Below are 6,000 nucleotides of genomic sequence, written 5' to 3' on the forward strand. Positions count from 1 at the left end.
TAATATTATATATTATACAGCCATGAGAAAGAAGGACATCATGTTGTTTGTGACAACATGTGGGGGGGGTCTTGAAAGCATTATGTTGATTGAAATAAGTCAAACAAAGAAAGACAGATGCTATATGATATCACTTAATGTGGAATATAAGAATGCCAGACTCAAAGAAACAGACTAGAATGGTGGTTACCAGAGTCTAGGGGGTGGGGGTAAAGGGGTGATAGTGGTCAAAGAGTACAAACTTCCAGTTATAAGATGAATAAGTTCAGGGGCTCTAATGTACAGCAGAGTGATTATGCTGTATTTTATACTTGAAAGTTGCTGAGAGAGTAGATCTTAAATATTCTCACTAGAAAAAGGAAATTGTGATGTGATACAGGTGTTAGTTAATGCTATGGTGGTAATAATTTTGTAATATATATGTGTATCTACTCAACACATTGTATACCTTTAATTTATACAATATTTTATGTCAATTATATTTTAATAAAGCTGAAAATAAAACAAAAAAAATGAGAGACAGTGTCCTGTGTTTTGCTGGGGCACCTCATTCCACACATCAAAAAATGTTTCTCAATCACAGGATTCACATAAAATATATTTTTTTCTTTAAAAAATTTATGTATTACTTCAATATATTTTTGTTGTTATCATTGTTAAACTTTTAAATATATAATGAGTTCCCCTTTAATCACCATCTTCTTCCAGTGTAACTCCCCTCCCCAAGATAACCAGTCTTAACAGTTTGCTGAGTATCTTTCTTAACCCTTATCTAAGCATTTATGTATATCTATGTGTTCTATGTACTTATCATATCGGGTTTTTTTAATAGGCTCATAATGTATTTATTATTCTGTACCTTCCTTTATAACTTTACAATATCTTAAAGATATTTCTGTCATTATCTATAGATTATCTCATTTTTAACTTTTGCAGAGGATTCCATAGTACTGGTGTTTCATAGGAGTTTAATTATTTCTTTCTGCTAATAGGTTGTTTCTATCTATAATATTGCAGTGAACATCATTGAGGTGAATTTAGTAGTATTTCTGTAAAATGGATAACTAGGAATAGAATTCTTAAATCAAAGAGTAGATAGATGTATGTGTATACCCTTTGTATATATTTTAATAGAAACCTCCATATTATACTGTAAAAGTCAGTTCCAAGTTACACTCCCATCTGAAGCATGTGTGTTTCTTCATACCCTCAGTGACACTGGGTGTTATCATTTACCAACTTTTTCCAATCCAGTTGGATAAAAATAAAAGCAATGTGGTTTTAATTTGCATTTCCTTGATGACCTGATGTTATGTCAGTGAGATATAATATCCTTTGGTATGCAGTATTTGTGATTCTTTTTCTCTGAGCTGCTGTTCACATTCTTTACTTATTTTTTTCTCCCAAATTGCCTTTGCTTAATGATTATTAGAGGATTTGTGTATATTTTGTACTTTGGGACTTTATCAGTTTGCAAACACTTATGAATTAATTTGGAGTTACTTGATAATGTTGCCCAGGAATATAGCATATTCATTTATAGATGTTCTTTATATATTCTGCATGTGATCCCTATTTTAATTATTTATTGTGGTAGGCTGAATAATGTCCTCCCTTCCCAAAGATGTCCACATCTTAATCTCTGGAAGCTATGAATATATTAATTTACACGATGTAAAAGACTTTGCAGATGTGATTAAATTAAGGATTTTGGAATAGGGAGATTGTCCTGGATTATGAGGTGGGCCCAATGTAATGACAAGAGTCCTTATAAAACAAACACAAGAGAGTCAGTCAGAGACAGAGATGTAAGGACAGAAGCAGAGATTAGTGATGTGAGACAATGAGATGCAAGGAATATAGGCAGCCTCCAGAAGCTGGAAAAGGTAAGGAGCAAATTCTCTCCTAGAGCCTCCAGAAGGAAGACAGCTCTGCTAACATCTTGACTTTAGCCCTGTAAGATCCATTGCAGACTTCTGATATCCAGAATTATAAAATAATAAATTTGTATTTTAAGACAGGTTGTATTAACTTATTATAGAAGAGTGGGAAACCAATACTGAATTTCATTATTGCAAGATTATTACAAAAATATTGCATTTAAAAAATATTAGCTATTTCTATTGTGAGGAGATGTCCATGTTGTTGAACCTATGCAAAGCTTCCAAAACTTCCACTGTGACTGCTTTATTCATAATCTCATCTAGAAAGTGAGCTGGAGTAGATAAGGAAGAAGGTTGACTGAGAGGTTATCCTTTTCATGTGCTTATTAATAACTTCCTTTTGTAGTGAGAGTCTTTTAGTGAACATTTGTATGGAAAAAATATCTCATGACTTGGGCTGGTTCCAAAAGAATCATCCATGTATTTCTTCTTCAATCTTCCTTTTCATCAATCTTCCAATATTATTAATTTCAAGTCTCTAATCATTTGACAATGATCAGCCACTGCCCATGAAATGATGCAGATTCTAACCAGAGGCACATTCTCCCTCTGGCAAAGTCAATATGTAGCACATGAAATTATGTTCATTTTAAGGCTATTTCTTCTCTACTGTCCTTTAGAGCCACTCCAAATAGGGCTTAATGCTACAGCAGTAGGCTTCTGGCAGAAAAACCTTCAAACCATGCTCAACTGATTTTCTCTTAGTGTACTGATCCAAGTGAATGCTCCATAAATCCACGGGTGTGGTTTGAGGGAGGATGGCAGTGCAGTAGACATAGACCTACTGAGTGTATGAGCTACTTGCTTATGAAACTTATTTGTGCCTTTAGGATCTCCTTGGAATGGGTCCCACTTCTACTTAATGATGGAATTCTGTTAGGCATTCTTGACTTTATGATCGGGTAGGTCCTATAAATCAGTTTCATTATGGGAAGTATAATTGCAGAGTCATTCAGTATCCAATGATCAAGATTCAGTATCTACCAGGAGCAATTTGTAAGCCAAGAGTTATTTTTCAAGAGGAAAATATTTGTGTGATAAAAAGGGCATAACTTTGCTCCTAAAAAGGGACTGGCAAACTTTTTGTTGAGAGGAGTATTGTAAATATTTTCAATTTTGAGGGCCATGTGGTCTTCTGTCACAACTACTCAACTGCTGCTGTAGCACAAAAGCAGTCATGTCAGTGAATCTGTGTGGCTATGTTCCCATAAAACTTTATTTACAAAAGGAGGCAGCAAGGTGAATTTGGCCTGCAGGCTGTAGTTTGCTGACCTCTGCTTTAGAAACTTGAGGTCTTCTGTGGTTTTTCTATTAAGGGTTTCACAGTATGCAGATAGCATCCTTTCTGCCCATCAACACTTCAAGCAATATTGCAGCTTCTGGTAGATCAAATGGCAGAGCTGCTTTCTCTACATACTGGGCCACACAGATTTCTTTCTCTTATTTTGGGCCTCACGCAAGCTGACAGCCTTTGAGACCACCTGGCAAAAGAGTCAGAGCAGCACATCAAATTTAGTATTTTTGGCCTCCAAAATCCAATGAAGACAAGTATTCTTTATCTCATTGGTCAGTGCTCAAGATGGTAGTGATTTCTATTTCATTTTTTGGAGAGTGTCCCAATATGCTCCAAATTCCTGGATTCCCAGAAATTTTACTGAGATAGCCGGCCACGTGATCCACTACCATCTAGCCCTCATAGGTTTTACCAAGGCGTCTAAGGAAAATGTTACCCAGCACTCTCAAGGTTCTGTAGCATGTTACTAATGTAGTGGACTTGTATGATACGTGATGGGATCATGAGAATACCATGGTATCTACAGCTTAACTTGTGACAGAGGACATGTTGATGTAATTCTGATGTAATTCCGGTTAAGTGTACTATTATCTTACCAAGAGAAAGCAAATTGCCTCTGGCTTTGTCTGTTTATTTGGACTAGGAAAAGAGGCCATTTGCCATATCAAAAGGAATCACATCTGGAACAATTGATGGAACCCTATGTTGAACAGTTTATTGGAATCCTAATCTGATTATATTTCATATAATGTGCCAGTACTCCCCAAATCCTGTTTCTTTTCTATACTTGTCAAACTGGAGAATTAAATGGGGATGTGATATGAACAATGCAAGACCTTGTAACCTTAAATTTATTTTATTGAAGTATAATTGACATACAACATTATATTAGTTTCAGATGTACAGCATGATTCAATATTTGCATACATTGCAAAATAACTACAGTAAATCTAGTTACCATCTGTCACCATACAAAGTCACACAAATTATTTTTTTTCTTATGATGAGACCTTTTAAGATTTGCTTTCTTAGCAACTTTTAAATTTGAAATGCAGTATTATTGACTATAGTCACTGTGATTACATTACATCCCAGTGACTTACTTTCGCGGACCTCTCACTGTTGTGGCCTCTCCCGTTGTGGAGCACAGGTTCCAGACGTACAGGCTCAGCAGCCATGGCTCATGGGCCCAGCTGCTCCGTATGTGGGATCTTCCCGGACCGGGGCACGAACCCGTGTCCCCTGCATCGGCAGGCGGTCTCTCAACCACTGCGCAAGCAGGAAAGCCCGACTTACTTATTTTATATCTGGAAGTCTGTACCTCTTGATCCCTTTCACCCATCTCACCCATTTCACCCACCGCCCAAACCCCTCTCCACTCTGGCAACCGCCATTCTATTTTTTGTATCTATGAGTTTTTTCTTTTCTTTGTTTTGTTTTATAGATTACATATGAGTGAAAGCATACAGTAATTGTCTTTCTCTGACTTATTTCATTTAGCATAATAGCCTTAATGTCAACCCATGTTGTTGTAAATGGTAAGATTCATTCTTTTTTATGGCTGAGTAGTACTGCACTCTGTGTGTGTGTGTGTGTGTGTGTGTGTGTGTGTACATGTCTATCTATCTATCTATCTATCTATCATCTATCTATCTCACATCTTCTTTGTCTGTTCATCTATCAGCAGACACTTTAGTTGTTTCTGTATCTTGGCTATTGTAAATAATAATGCAATGAATATAAGGATACACATATCTTTTCAAATTAGTGTTTTCATTTTCTTAAGGTAAATATGCAGAAATAGAATTGCAGGACCATATGGCAGGAATGGTCCTTAACATTTTAAGGAGCTTCCATACTGTTTTCCATAGTGGATGTACCAATTTACATTCCCACCAGCAGTGACAAGGGTTGTCTTTTCTCTACATCCTCACCAACACTTGTTATTTCTTGTTTTTTTGATAACAAACATTCTGATAAGTGTGAGGTGAAATTGTATTATGGTTTTAATTTGCATTTCCCTGATAATTAGTGATGTTAAGCATTTTTCTCATGTTCCTGTCGGCCACCTGTAGGTCTTTTTGGAAAAATATCTGTTCAGATCCTCTACCCATTTTAAAATCAGATTGTTTGTTTTATTGTTATTGAGCTGTATGAGTTCATTATTTTTATGTATTTATTTATATAAAAGATTTTTATGGCTCTGGGATAATATTTATACTTTAAAAAATTTATTATTTGCAGTATAGATGATTTAAAATATTATATTAGTTTCAGGCATATACCATAGTGATTCAATATTTTTATAGATTGCACTCCATTTAAAGGTGTTATAAAATATTGGCTATATTCCCTGTTCTGTACAATATATCCTTGTAGCTTATTTATTTTATACATAGTAGTTTTTATCTCTTAATTTCCTACTCCTATCTTGCTTCTCTCCACTTCCCTCTCCCCACTGGTAACCATTATTTGTTCTATATATCTGTGACTCTCTTTCTGCTTTGTTATATTCATTCATTTGTTTTATTTTTCAGATTTCACATGTAAGTGATAACATACAGTATTTGTCTTTCTCCGTCTGACTTATTTCACTAAGCGTAATACCTTCCAGGTCCATCCATGTTGTTGCAAATAGCAGAATTTCCTCCTTTTTTTTATGGCTGAGAAATACTTCATTGTATGTTTGTATGCATATATACACACACACACATATATATGTATATATGTGTGTGTGTATGTGTGTGTGTATATATATATATA

This window comes from Globicephala melas, chromosome 7 (genome assembly GCF_963455315.2).
Source record: "Globicephala melas chromosome 7, mGloMel1.2, whole genome shotgun sequence".
In the NCBI taxonomy this organism is placed as follows: Eukaryota; Metazoa; Chordata; class Mammalia; order Artiodactyla; family Delphinidae; genus Globicephala; species Globicephala melas.